Source organism: Myotis yumanensis, unplaced genomic scaffold (assembly GCF_028538775.1).
Source record: "Myotis yumanensis isolate MYYU_CA2020_CCGP unplaced genomic scaffold, mMyoYum1.0.hap1 SCAF_3, whole genome shotgun sequence".
In the NCBI taxonomy this organism is placed as follows: domain Eukaryota; kingdom Metazoa; phylum Chordata; class Mammalia; order Chiroptera; family Vespertilionidae; genus Myotis; species Myotis yumanensis.
In genome coordinates, this window is record NW_027223754.1 from 150,139,704 (window position 1) to 150,154,896 (window position 15,193).

The 15,193-nt window shown below is 38.2% G+C and overlaps 1 protein-coding gene across 1 annotated transcript in view; it reads left to right on the forward strand.

Annotated features, from left to right (window-relative positions):
- The window catches only part of GRIP1 (glutamate receptor interacting protein 1), a 663,902-nt gene that overhangs the window by 110,771 nt on the left and 537,938 nt on the right, over nucleotides 1-15,193 (forward strand). The window lies entirely within an intron of this gene.

Below are 15,193 nucleotides of genomic sequence, written 5' to 3' on the forward strand. Positions count from 1 at the left end.
TGATTTGACTGGATCTAGGGTTTGAGGGAGAAGAGGGAAGTCCAAGATCACTCCCAAATTGCTGGCTTCAGCACTGAGAGAAAGATAGGGTTATTTCCTGAGGCAAGAAATATATGGGGGGTGGGTTGGAGATATTGAGTTAAGTTTTTGTTATATTTAGCTTCAGGTAGCAGAATGACATCAAGACAGATGTCCAGTTGACAGTGGCTGTAGAGGAGTGGAGTTGGGAATCTTCAACTTAGAGGTAAAGTGAAAGCCACGGGATTGGATGCAGTTGAGCCAGAGGAGTGCAGACACAGAAGGTAAGAGCAAGGAGTACTGAGAGTAGGAAATCCACACACAGGGAGAAGGTTAGGGCTCTTCCCAAACGTTCTGTAAAAACCTTACTACTTGTCATTCCTTCATAGAACTTTAGGAAGAATGTGTGGTTCAAATTCTAGGTCTGAGCTAGAATCTTGGTAAGTCACTTAACCACTTTACACCTCATCTTCATTTGTAAAATGGATCCAATTATAATACCTACCACTATCATAGGTTTGTTGTGAGGAGCAGATGAGATATATGTAATGCTTCTATCACATAGTGTGCACTCAGTACAGTTAGCTCTTATCAACATCATTTAAAATTATAGCACTATGTTTCCAGTTTGGAATATTAGTGCTTATAGCTTCCAAGTATCAACCACAGAAGATCTCTGTAAGGTATGGATTGCTGAGTGTGATGGAGCACTCCTTCATGTTATGTCTGTGGATATGTATGTATGTGAATAATTATTAATATGCCTACCAGTTACTAATCATACATTGTAAACCAAAGGTTATTAAAGAACCTTTAATAAAATATAAACTCCAGAATAAAATTATTGAGTACCTTATTCATTATGGTTTAATCAGGGTCTTATTGTCTTCTTTTTGTTTTCAGATAGACCTTTATACAGGGTAGGGCGAAGTAAGGTTACAGTTGTGAATATGGGAAACAGAGTTTATTTTTTTATTGTTTATGAATTATTGTATTATTTTCCATATGAGTAACTGTAAACCTACTTTTGCCCCACCCTGTGTTAGTACCGTGAAGACCTGAAAGTCCTGGGCTCCTAATTAACTGGCTCATTAAAGCGTGTTTGCAGTTGTTGTTGTTTTTTTAATTTGCTGTCTTCTTAAATTGACATCTTGATGGCCTGGCTTCCTACAGAGTACCTAGTTCTTAGATGCTTTCATTCTCTAATATCATGCTTTGGTCTAAATAGCACTGTTTAGCTGTAAGAAAAGCACGTTACAAAGGCCTCATGCTTGAGTTCCCTGTAAAATGCTCCCTGATGACTATCTTTTCCTAATCAGAAAAGTCTTTTCCACCTGACCCACTTCTCCTGTCTTAATTCCATTCCCTTTTGAAGTCCAAGGTGGAAGTTTCCTTGCATAAAATTGTTTACGATAATACATTAATCCTGTTAGTCGGTCTGCAAACATTTCAAAAACTTGCCTCTCCTGAAGATTTTCTTTTATTATTAAAGTAAATAGAAGGTTTTCTCCCTACATTTAAAAACTGCTTGTTAGCTTGGGCTACACTTGGGTCACCACTACCAGAGCCATGGCAAAATGGATGTTTTATTGTCTGAAAGGCAGGAAGAAAAATGTGACTATAAATACATATATTCCATTTGAACGCAGCTGACCCCGAGGGTAGGCTCTCAGGCAGCACTGGCCTACTTATGGGTGACCTTTCTGCCTCAAAACATCATTCTTCATGCTGCCAGGCTATTTTCTAAAGTTTATATGGTAATTCTGTATAATTATTCACCCTTTTGAAGTACATTAGTGTAAACAAACATTGTTTTTTAAAATAGAAATATATTAAGTCATTTGCTCATCATTCATTCATTAATCCATTTTTATTTTTTGGACACCCGGCAGTCATGGTAATTTCTTAGCATTTAGTAGTAAATAGAGTTGATGTGGTGCTGGCTCCATGGAGCTTAGCATTTAGTAGGGGACACAGACACTAAACAAATAATGACAAAGGTACTCAATAAGTGTTTTATGAACAAATGAACTTTAAAAAATTGGGATCAAGGGTGTTCTCAAGAAAAGGGAAGGTAGCTGATTTTCTTCAAATGCTCCTGAACCTCCTGAACTCAGGAGTCTCTACACAACTTGGGCTGTCATCAGTATCCAAAGGTATTGCAGGTAAAACAAGCTTTTGTAGTTTTTCCTTAAATTTAGCTACTTCTTATAGCATTGTTTCTGTGGGAAGATGTACACGGAATTCCAGAAAACAAATTCTAAATGTTCATTTGGAGTGCTTTATATTTATAAGTGGTCCTCACTGTTTTCCATGTAAAGTCATAGGGTAAGCATCTGAGAAATGGTGAAATTTAGAAGGTTGACCAAAGTTGGGATTAATGACAATGGATGCAAAATTCCATTTCTTTTTCTAGAAATGTATACCTAGTCTGTGGCCTTCGGGAAAATAACATAGATATGGAAGTATTTTAACGGGAAATTATTTAAAAAAATTTTTTTTGTGTTAGACTATGAACCAGTATATGCAGTACTTCATTTTGCAGCAGCAACATTTGGCTACTTGTTGCCCATGCCTTTGAAAATTCTCTTCCTTTGAAGTTAGTAGTACCAGACCCTCCTGGCGTTCCTCCCAGTTCTGTGGTTGTTCTTCCTTAGTCTCTGTTCCTGGCCCATCATGGTCTTCAGGTGCAGTTCCTGAAAGTGCTCATTTCCTCACGCTTTTTCCCATGGTTTCTCAGCCTTAGCGCTACTAACATTGGTGTAGTTTTTGTTGTAGGTGCCTGTCTTGTGCATTGTAGGATAATTCGCTGCAGGAATTGTGAGAATACTGGCCACTTTTCCTCAGATGCCCCCAGTTGTGACAACCAAAAATGTCTTCACACATTTTCAAAAAGCCCTGAGGGCCAAATAACCTCCCTGCCCCAGGTTGAGAATCACTACTTTATACTCTTTCTCTAAGCAACCCCATACCACTCTTGGATTCTAGTATGATTTACATGTCAGTCATGCTCATTATATAATCTCAATTCAGACCTTGTTTCCGAGCTCTGGTGACAACATATTTTCTTGGTTATTTCTAAGAGATTGCAAAGCTCAAAATTAAAAATGCTGATCTTTCTACTACACTTCCTCTCTTGGTGTTTCCTATATCTCATGATAAGGCTCTGCCATCCACCCATTGCTGTCATTCCCTGTTTCTAGTGAAATCTCTAAGTGCTGCTGGTTTTGCATACAGCTCTACCCCAGACCCATTCCCTTTTCTCCATACTTCTACCGCACCACTGCAGGTCAGGCCACCACCATCTGCAGCCCAGACCACTGAGGAGCCTCAGTCCTGGACTTCAGGAACTTTTGCTTCCCTTTAATCCACTGTCTATGTTACTCAGAGGTCTTGCAAAACAATAAATTTGAACAAGTCACTTACATATGCTTCCATCTGCTTTTAGGGTAAGGACCCAAATTCTTAATAAGACTTGATGGCCCCTGTGATCTGGCCCTGCCTACTTTCCCTCCATTTACTGACTATGCCATATATCTTCCCACCACGATGTCTGCATGTGACTAGAATATTCTCAGCCAGCTCTTTCTCAACCCCATCATCCTAGGTAATTCCTAGTATTAGCAATAAATATTTCCTAGTATTAATTATATATATATATATATTTCCCTCATTTGAAATTTCACTATTACTCTACAGAAGATGGTTTCATCAGTTCCATTTTGTGTTTGTTTCTTATTTTCAGAAAATTAGAGAAATGTGACAACATGAATATCCAAGTTCCATCATTTTCTAAGAATTAGAAAATATATTTATAAAATAGGAAACTAGCATAAGAAATAGAAAGTGATGATTGAATTATTATAAATATATGTGTATGTTTATTTGAAATTGTTTTTTAAAATGATATTTCCTATTTATCAATTTTTGGTGTGTATTTTGTGGTGTTATTTTTTTATTTATTATTAAAATGTATCAAGATGCTTGACAAAATGCTCTGGAAAGAAAATGTACTATATTATAAAGATTCAAAAGGAGATAATTGGTGGCTACTGAGCCAGAAGTGTTTATGAGTCATAAATTAAACCTGACAAAATCTGTCATAAAATATAAGTTTTAATAGTAGTTTAATCTGTGCTTTCAGGACTGTGTCAGAATCAATAATACATCATCAGCTCTTTTTTAGATTGGCCACATAATGCAAAAATGTGAAAGTAAACACATTTTTTAGTCCATGAGCAAAATTGTAAAATGTAAATGTGGCTTAGGCAAAAAAAATCTATAAATTAGTTTAAATTTATAGAATATGATATATGGTAAGTTATTGTTTAAAAAGAAATTGTGGGTTAGTGGTTGAGCATTGACTTATGAACCAGGAGGTCATGGTTCAATTCCCGGTCAGGGCACATGCCTGGATTATGGGCTCGATCCCCAATAGCAGGCATTCAGGAGGCAGCCGATTAATGATTCTCTCTCATCATTGATGTTTCTATCTCTCTCTCCCTCTCCCTTCCTCTCTGAAATCAATAAAAATATATAAAAAAGTAAAAGGAAATAGAGAGGCAATAACCAAATTAGACAACAATGACAAATTGGTGGAAGATGGTTAAATATGTAACAGTCAAAGAGTTAATTTCTTTAATATACAAATACTATACATATCAATTAATAAAAAAGTGGACAAAGTACTTGAGCAGAAAATTTTTTTAAAGGGGGATTTAAATGGCAAGTACATATTAAAAACATTGGGATCAATTACAACTACAAAAAACTTCTATTAAATAGGAAATGATAAAAAATGATATAATGATTTTGGAGAGTATGCGGAGCAATAGATAGTCATTTTCTGAGGTGGGACTCTGGAAGGTTCTTTCATGATATACATTAAAAATACTAAACTCATAATTTGTAATTCTCGGTATTTATTCTAAGGCAATAATTAGTTATGAGTACGATGATTTTGATACAGAAAGTTTGTTCCAGCTTGTTTACAATATCAAAACATCTAGATATCCATTAGTAGATGATATTATGGTTTAGCCACACATTGGAATATTATATAGTTCAAAATGTGATCATTTAAATTATATATTCACATTGAAAAATATTTATGATGAATTATTAGGTCAAAAATGTAGGACAAACCTAGCACCCATTCTTGGTTCCTAAGACCTTTCTCCAATAAAAGAAACCAGGAATCCTTGGAGAAATAGCTGATTCTAGTACTGGGTCAAGAAATGTATAAAATGAGCCCTAGTGCCAGAAAGTAAGGAAGTGTTCAAGAAAAAAACCTGCATGGAGTTATTTCAAAGAGACACAGGAACCAACTAAAAGAGCTCCCAGTGGCCAGGATTGGTACAATTTTAGCAGCAAAATAGAGCACTGGATTGTAATCCCAAGTAAGAAATAAAGATTCATGAGTATATACCCCAAAAAATAAACTAGAGGCCTGGTGCTCAGATTTATGCACCAGTGGGGTCCCTCAGCCTGGCCTGTGCCCTCTTGCAATCCAGGACCCCTCTGGGGATAACTGCCGGTTTTGGCCCGATCCCCGCAGGCCAGGCCAAAACTGGCAGTCCGACATCCCCCGAGGGATGTAGCAGTGTGTGAAGTGGCAGGCGGCCGGGGAGGAGCCTGAACCCAGGCTGGGTATCGTGCTGCACCCACTCAGTAGTGCTGCCACAGAGACAGGAGAGGCTCACGCCTTTGTGGCTGCGCTTGCTTGCTGTGAGCCCGGCATCTGGCACCTGTAGGTCAGCTGAGTGGTGCTCCCACTGTGGGAGCGCACTGATCACCAGGGGCAGCTCCTGCATTGAGTGTCTGCCCCTTGGTGGTCAGGGTGCATCATAGTGACTGGTCGACTGGTTGTTCGGTTGCTTAGGCTTTTATATATATAGACTAGAGTCCCAGTGCGCAAATTCGTGCACGAGTGGGGTTCCTTGGCTTGGACTGTGCCCTCTCGCAATCCAGGACCCCTCAGGGAATGACTTCCGGTTTTGGCCCAATCCCCGCAGCTCCTGTGTTGAGCATCTGCCCCCTGGTGGTCAGTGCGCGTCATAGCGACTGGTCATTCCAGCCATTCCCTTGTAAAGGTTGCTTAGGCTTTTATATACATAGATGATTGAATAAATAAATGGAGAACAAGAGATGAATCTCCTATGCTGAAAAATTCCAAGTAACTCATGGAGCTACTCCACTTTAAAGGAGGTGGGATGTAAATCCCCACACCTTAAGTGTTAACTGATATATATACATATAGATACAGAAATAAATATAGATATGTGTGCACACATTGCCAAGAGGTTCTAGGAGCAGTGACATTTCAGGAGCAGCAAGCATACCTAGCCCGTAGATAGTTTCTAAATACCATTCTCTCTATTAGAAGGAGAAATGGCTGAATCTGGGACTGGATAGGGAAAATACAAGATTAGTCTTGGAGAAACGTTAAGGAGAAATAGGATATGTACACAACCTCAAGCTATCTTCCACATCTCACAGATGTATTCATTGCTGTGATGGTTTTAACATAAGTGCACAGAATGTTTTATATGCCCTCCCCTAAGAGGTGGAGTTCAGTTCTCTCTAAGTGTGGACATAGTGACTCCCTTTTAAAATTATGGAAAGAGGAAAATAGGAACTTTACCGTGGAGAAACCTGGCAGGCAACACCTTAACTAAGTGATCAAGTTCACCATCACCAGTGGTGAGTCCTGTTCATACCAGGTGCCAATAATAGAATGAAATGAGGGCACTTTACCTCTCTTACATTCTCCCCCCAAATCTATAAACCCAGTTTATTTCATTCAGAAACAACAACAACAAAAACTCAACTGTTCAAAAAATACCTGACAAGTTTGCTTCAAAAGTGTCAAGGTCATGAAAAACAAGGAACAGCTGAGAAACTGTCACATACCAGATGAGAATAAACAGGCATTAGGACTAAATGCAATATGCTATTCTGGACTGGAAAAGATCCTTAGTGGAAAAACTCTGAAATCTGAATAAAATCTGAAAATTAGTTCATATATAGTATTACCAATGCTAATTTCAAAGTTTTGATCAATGTTATTTAAGATATTATCATTAGGGAATCCGCTTGAAGGGTAGGTATATGACAATTCTTTATACTGTCCTCACAACTCTTCTGTGAACAAACTCATTCTAACTTAATAGCAATTTGCCTGGCACATTATAGGTGGTTCAGTAAAAGGTACCAATTAAAGCCAGATATCACCACCTCTTCCCTCAGATATCTTCCTGGCTAACTCCCTCACCTCTTTTGGGGTTGTGCTGAATGGCACTTCACCCAGGAGGCCTTTTTTGATTATCCTCTTCATAATTGCAACATGCCTCTCCCTCTTGTCCACTGTCTGGTACTCCCAATCTCCTTTTATTGCCCCTTCTCCTCCCCCTCTCTAACTGCCTTCTAAATCTGTCATCTTTGGGGAGAATAGAGAGTCTTCACAAGAAACCACGGATACTCATGAACACCAACGCAATACCAACTTACAACCAGGTTTTAGACATTTCTAAAAACCTGCCTCCTCTATTATTTTGCTGAGCAGAGTTTAGATTTTCTTGATGTCTCAAGGATAAGCATTCTAAGCATTGTTTATGCTAAAAACAGACAAAACAGGTGTTTCTTTAATTTTAGTTTTCTTGTCTTAAAGTGGGAATAAGGACATTAATACTCAATTCAGAGAATTACAGGATCAACTGAAACAATTTGTATTGTGGTTCCTCAGAGCCTAACACAGTAATAAGTACTAAATGAATGACAGCTGCTAGTGCCACCATCACCATCCTCCAGCTCACATCTCCCCCCGACCCCCGACTGAGTCAGATAAATCCACCTGCCTCCTTAGTCCTTCCCTCCAGAGCCTTGGCATGATTGGCGTTTCCTGTCACATGGAGCGTGTCTGTCCATTCACACCTGTGGCTTAGAGCGCAACAAATGGCAGACACTCAATAAGTACTGACAACATGAATCAATGAATACATGATTCTTTTAGGTTTGTTTAGATTAAAAAATTCTAAAGATGTTATTTTCCGTTTGTTGCTAGCTGAATGATTTCTTTAGAAATTGTGGTACAATTTCAATGCTTTGAAAATGTACTCCAGTATAACATTTCCTCTTCTGATTTGGATTGCAGCCATGCTTAGCCAACTTTGGAATTTAAATTTCTATGTCTTGACTAAATTTTTATGGTCCAGCTATACAGAATATTTATAAAAGTCCTCATGTAACTCTCATCATAAATTTGAATAAGTTTGCAAGTTTGCACAATAAAAATGAACTAAAAATGGCAGATATTTACTCATCAGAATCCTGTTCCTTTCAGTACTCTAGGGTCTGGATCGTGTATGCAATTTATGAAATCATTCATCCAGCGGCAAGTAGAGAATGTGTTTAATATGTCAAATCAGATTGAATTGTGGCCATGAAAGATGTTGAATATATTGAGTCAGAGAAATTTGAAATTTATTGAGGTGAAACTTTATGCTTTGTATTAAAATGAAAAAGTAAATGTTTATCTGCCATTCATATAAAGTCCTACTTTACCAGGTAAGGGCAAGAAGATGGGATCAATCATGGAAAAATAAATAAATAAAAATGTTGCTTATACTTTTGTTGTAAAAGGAGATGCTGTTGATCCTTTTATTGGGTCCCAGTAATAGGCCATTGATAGTAATACTATCTGTGATTTTTATTCATAATTGAGCTTTAAAATTCTCAAAATTTGTACAAGAGAACCTCAATCAGTGCTTTAATATTATCTCTTTCTTGACCACTAGGCACTCTGATACCCTCAATGTCCAAGATCTAAAGAATACTTCTCAGTCCTCATCTTGTTTATTTTCTCAACAGTCACTTCCTCCTTGAAACCATCTCTTCTTTTCACTTATGCACATGGTTTTCTTCAAACTTTTTGTGTGTTCTTTCTGTGTGCTGCCCAGCCATGCATCCAGTGGTTCCTCAAGGCTCAGTCAGTCCCAGTGCTTCTCCCCTTTCCCTCTCCTCCCTTCTCTTTCTTTCCCTTCCCTCTCTTTCAGTCACTGCCCATCCCCTTCCCTCTCATTTCTTCTTACTTTATACTTTTTTCTTTCCTAAATAATCTCATCTGTAATCCTATCTATCATGAGTTTTCTACAATATGTTCTTGAGTCTAAACTCAAAGTCTTCAGCACAGCTGGCATGGCTCAGTGGTTGAGCATTGACCCATGAACCAGGAGGTCATGGTTCGATTCCTGGTCAGGGCACATGCCCAGGTCTCGGGCTTGATCCCCAGTTTGGGGCGTGCAGGAGGCAGCTGATCAATGATTCTCTCTCATTATTGATGTTTCTCTCTCTATCTCCGTCTCCTTTCCTTTTTAAAATTAAAAAAAAAATCAAATCAAAGTCTTCAGCCCTTACCTTTCTTCTGAACACCAGACCTGCCTATCCAAACATCTCCCCTTTCTAGCACGTGTCCATTGCCTACTTTAAACCCTCTTCCACATCACCACTGTCTATTCATGTCTATACCAAGAGACCTAGGATATATCCTGATGGTACCTCTCTTACTCTTTCAAGTCTGCTCAGTCACCTGTGGATTTCACCCTATAGCTTCTCTTCATCCCAAGTGCACCTGGCCAGACACCTGAGGCTAAGCCAGCAGAACCTTTCATGTGGACTACACTGGGAATTTCTGTTATAGGCTTGGATAATCTCCAGACTGGTTTTCTAACATCCATTCTTGTTCTTCACTTAACCTTATCCGTATTGCAGCCAGAGTAGTCTTTTCAAGAGAGAAATTTGATTATATACTGCCCCCCTTGTTAAGATCACAATCTTTAACAAGGCTACAAGTTTCTGCATGTTCTGACTCCCACTGACCCCTACAGCCTCATGTCACAAGACACTTCCCTCATGTGGTCCCTGCTATAGCCAGAGACCTTAACTGTTGTTCTTTCTGTTCCTGGAAATATGCCGGCCTGCCTCCTGCCCTGGGAGCGTTGTGTCTGCTGTGTCCTCTGCTTGGAATGTGCTCATTCCCCAGCCCCCTGCACAGTGCTTTACGAAGTTAACTACTTCTCATCCTTAAGATCTCAGTCTACATATCATTCCCATCAGGAAGTTAATACCACCTAAATACTGTTAATAGCAATAACATCTACATATATAAAAGGCTAATATGCTAAGTGTCTGACCGTTCAACCGGTAGCTATGACATGCACTGACAACCAGGGGCAGATGCTCAACATACAGGCATGGAAACATGGAACAGACTGATGAATCTCAGAGGGAAGGGGGGAGGGGGAGGGCGGGAAGAGATTAACCGAAGATCTTATATGCATACTAGAGGCCCGGTGCACGGATTCATGCACCGATGGGGTCCCTTGGCCTGGCCTGCACCCTCTTGCAATCCAGGACTCCCCAGGCGATGTCGGATTGCTGGTTTTGGCCAGATCCCTGCAGGCCAGGCCGAGGGACCCCACTGGTGTACGAATCTGTGCACTGAGCCTCTAGTATTATAATACGTTACATATTGATCAAGAATTATTATTTTCTCAACCAAGGAAGGCTTCCTCATTATCTTTTTAATCATACTTTATAGCATGAACAGCTATCATTATACCTTATTTGCATATTCACTTGATTAGTATTTGCTAGACTATAAGCTTCATGCCAGCAGGAATCATGACTTTTTTGTTCACCATTTTTCTTCCCAGGCCTATCGTGGTGTCTGTATAAATTAGTCTTGATAAATGCAGGTCACATGGTTGAATGGAAGCCAAAGATACTCAAATACTTGTAAACGGATGTTCTAGGCACCAAATGTTGGGCTGGTCAATCTTTAGCTTCAACATATTATAAACAGTTTATGAAGAAGCAGCTTCTTTCATCTGGCAGCATGAGCATAGTGGCCAGCCTCCACACTGCACAGTCTCTAAGCTACAGAAACGAATGGCATCTACTCGTCAGTAGTCATTACTTTTCTTAAATAAATGTTTTAGAACAGTATTTTCCCAAATGTTTTGGCCATGACCCAGTTTATCTCATTGTCTATGTATTCAACACACACACACACACACACACACCTCTGAAATAAAACTCTAAAACTTCAGTAATCAATATTTGTCATTGCTACATGCAACTTATTTTATTAATTTTTATTATAGTCTTTTCTACTTTATCTTATGCTATTTTATTGATTTTTTTTTCACACTGGTTAAAACGAACTTAACTGATTTCATACTTGGGAAACGTTTTTTGAGGAAATATTTTACTTAAAGCTGTGGCTTTTAATAATAAGTGTTAAGATAACATTTAATAATGTTAAATGTTAAGATTAGTAATAAATTAATATTGGATATAAACTATTTCAGTTCAAGAAAAGTATTTTGACTAAAGAAACGAAAATGTTTTTGAGGATCTAGAACATTACTATCTCATTTAAAATATATGAGCATTAATATATCAAAATTGTTTATCAGCTAGCATTTAAAAATATTCATTTTGAGAATTATTGGCTGTTTTAGAATTCCCTTTACTTTTGTATCTAAAACCGTGTAGTGCAATATAGTCATTAAATTTGGTTTTGATTCCATATATCAGAAGGGTTAGAAAGGTTTTAATGAGATTTTGGATAGAGTCAAACATGAGAGTAGGAAGAGATAAAGGAAATTGAAATTCTCACATCTGTTATCAGTTCATGACCTTAGATTTGTAGAGCCAACTTCTGAGGAATGCTTAGAGCACCAGGTTGGTAGTATGCCATGGCCAATCCGAGAAGTAAGGATGATTAGCATTAATGCACTTTCTTGTCTTCTTTTTAGAATAAGATATACAAGTTGTCATTAAGACTGTGTAACTTTAATAAAGCAACCATTTTTTAAAAAAGATTTTAAAAGAAAGAGTGATATGTTTTCTACTCATCTTTAATTTATTCTTTATCAAGTCATTGTGACCATTAGCTATTGGGCTTGTGAAGTCCCTTCTTAGCCATAAATTTGCATTCACATTATGTAGGCTATCAGGGTTAATTGTACACAGACTTCTCATTTGACTTTTCAGTCTAGTTGCTCAGAGTATAACTGGAGGAAAATGGCTTTATGCTTCTTTTCTTCAATTAGGACATTGTTTCTACTTGTTTGTTTAGCTTTCTTTTTCGCTTTATAGAAAAAATCTCAAGAATTTTTCTCTAAGAAGCAGATACAGTTAGATTAATATACATACTTTTTTACTAACCATTTTCTTATAAACACTACTTTTAGATTGTGGTATAAAGTGCTTATAGCTATGTCTTCAAATCATTTTCTTAAAGAACCAAAGCCCCCTATAAAAACATTTTCAACAAAATTTATGTAAATGCTATTTGGTTTGCTTAAACACATTTAACCAGATTAATTTGGTGGGGGAAAAAGGGGAAATCATGCTGAATTGGAGGGAAGGGTGTTCTGTTCCTTTTCTTAATTTGTTCTGTTTACGTTAGCTATATGCTTCCAGTTTATCCTCTTAGCTGCAACATATCTTTAGTCATTTAAAACAGAGATTCCCTAACATTAGCTAAAAATGGAAGTGGAAGTAGATATAAAACGAAATTCCACAATTCCAAGTTTTTGTGGTAGGAAGTTTAGAATTTGTCCTTGATGCAAATTGGAGAAAAGATAAAACCTGTGTACGGCTCTTTCTTTTCTCTCCCTTTCTCTTCTTCCATTTTCCTATGCATCCTTGGAAACCAAGCTCAGACCAAGCCTCCATTCGAAGCCTTCTTCATATCCCTACCAAGTTAATTTCTCCTTACTGAGTGTTCCCAGTGCACTGTATTTAGTTATCTGCTCTCACACACCGTTCACAGTAGTTCATCTGGTCACATATCTGTCTCTCCTCATGGAAATGAGTTTATTCAGGACAGGTATGATCACTTTTTCATCTTGGGTGCCCGTTTATGTAACACTGTCCTGAAGGCAGTTATCTGCCCAATAAAACTTGATGATTGAATAATAAATTGCCATGTTTAGAGTTCTTAAGCATAGGCATGCTCCAGATCATTTAGCCACATGAAGTAGAGAAGAATGAAGAGAAGAAAGAGTAGACACTTAATAAGCCCAGCATGTGAGAAACTGACTAAATACTATCTAAGGACAGACCTTAAAGTCCACTGTCCCCCAGAAGGCTATGTAATGGCAATTTGAAAGATTAAAATAGTTCTGATACATAGAAACTTCAATTTTCTAAATCAATTTTTTAAAATGTAAACCTTTAAACCCTAGCCTTGGGAATTAGAACATCTTCCAATTTTTCGTCATGTTTTCTCTGGTGCAGTGGAAATGGCATGTATATCTTGATCTGTTCTGGCAGTGTGAGGTGAACCCACTTTATAAAGGGATTTTACTAGCCATTCTTTTATAAACAATAAGGCCCTGCATCTTTAGAGTTGGCTCTGAAAATAACTAAATCTGTGACAGAGGAGGCAGGAAAAGGTAGTACAGGATCAACTTCCCTTTCTACACTGAGCCATGAAGATGGTTCTTTAATTTCAGCTGTAGATGTTGCTTAGAAAGCCTGTCACTATGTGTGTGGCTTTGTGTCGTATACTTGGTTATTGATTAGGCTGATAAATTTAAGTATTCTTCCAGAAATAGCCTCTGGAGAAATCTGGTGAGAAGATGCTGAACAGTTGATGCTGAACAGTAGCTAAATTTTGTTAGGACTCTCGTTTACAATGCCTTGTCATTGATGCTGTGGGGGCAGCCATCAAATCAGCATCAATCGTTTCTATGCCAGAAGTCACCCAGCTGTCACTGGCTCAGGGAGTATGAAAATTATTGTCACATCGAAAAGCTAAACACATGAAGGATCATGTACTATATCATTGCTTTTGTCTCCTTCAAACTTCTCATTCTTTACATCTTCTCCCCCGCCGGCACTGGGGAGTAATCACCAACAATCATGGTGATTAAGGGGAAGCGATGGGGATGGAAAATGAACATCATCTTCTAAACAGTGTCACATTATCATGTAAGGCCTGAGCATATCCTTAGAGCTGCTGTGGTGACAGGGTTCTGAGAATGATTAATATGCAGACCACACCTACCCTTGCTTTGTGGAATGGAAGCAAATGGAATAGAATCTGTGGGAACAGGATGATTCATCACCATATGTGGGCTGACAGGGGACAGGTGAAAGTATTTGCTACCTACACCTTCAGCAGAAAGCTCCAGCCATTGTGTTAGTCAGAGCATCTGCTGTGCTTCCTGCTGTCCTCAGGTGGAAGGGATGAGAACTTCCGTTAAAGCAGTGATTCTTAAAGGGACAGAGTATTAGCAATGCCTGGGACATGTTTGAAGTGCAAATTTCCAATTCCACTGAAACCAAAGCTCTGGAGATGGGGCCGAGCAATCTGTGTTTTGCCAAGCCCTCCAGTTGATTGAATGAATGTTACTGTTTGAGAATAACTGTATTAATATATATTAAGAATAATACACTCAGGATGCCATTTTTGGAAGTCATGGTAATACATTTAGGCTAACTCTTGTTTAGGATTGATGCCCATCATTTAGGGCAGCGATTTTTAACCAGTGTGCCACAGAGTTTTTAAAACATGCCATACCTGACTGTTTAGTTGGGGGCACTGACCTCTTTTCCCGTAGTGTCAAAGAAAACAATGACAACAGCCAACACAACACTTGCTGTTCGGTGTAAATACTCTGCCTTGAAATAAATATATATATGTATTAGAATAGAATTGAATCTTACTGGTCATGTCGCATAATAAGTTTGTGCCTGATTGGTTAATTCTTGGTATCAGAAATATTTATATACAAATATAGGTACCTGATTTTTTAAAAAGTCACTTTGTAGCAAAAAGAATAGGTAATTATCATTATTTGCAAATCAATCAAAATTATACCTATTTTTTTGTCAGATTGGCAAAAAATATATTTTTGGTGTGCCCTGCAATTGTAGTAATTAGTTTATGTGTGCCATGCGATGAAAAAGGTTGAAAATTGCTGATTTATTTGAGTATATTTGTGTTTTTTTATTGATTAAGTTATTACATATGTGTCCTTATCCCCACGTTCCCCCCCCCATGCCCTCACCCCCCTGTTGTCTGTGACCATTGGTTAGGCCTATATGCTTGCATATAAGTCCTTTGATTGATCTCTCCCCCTTACCCCCACCCTCCCCT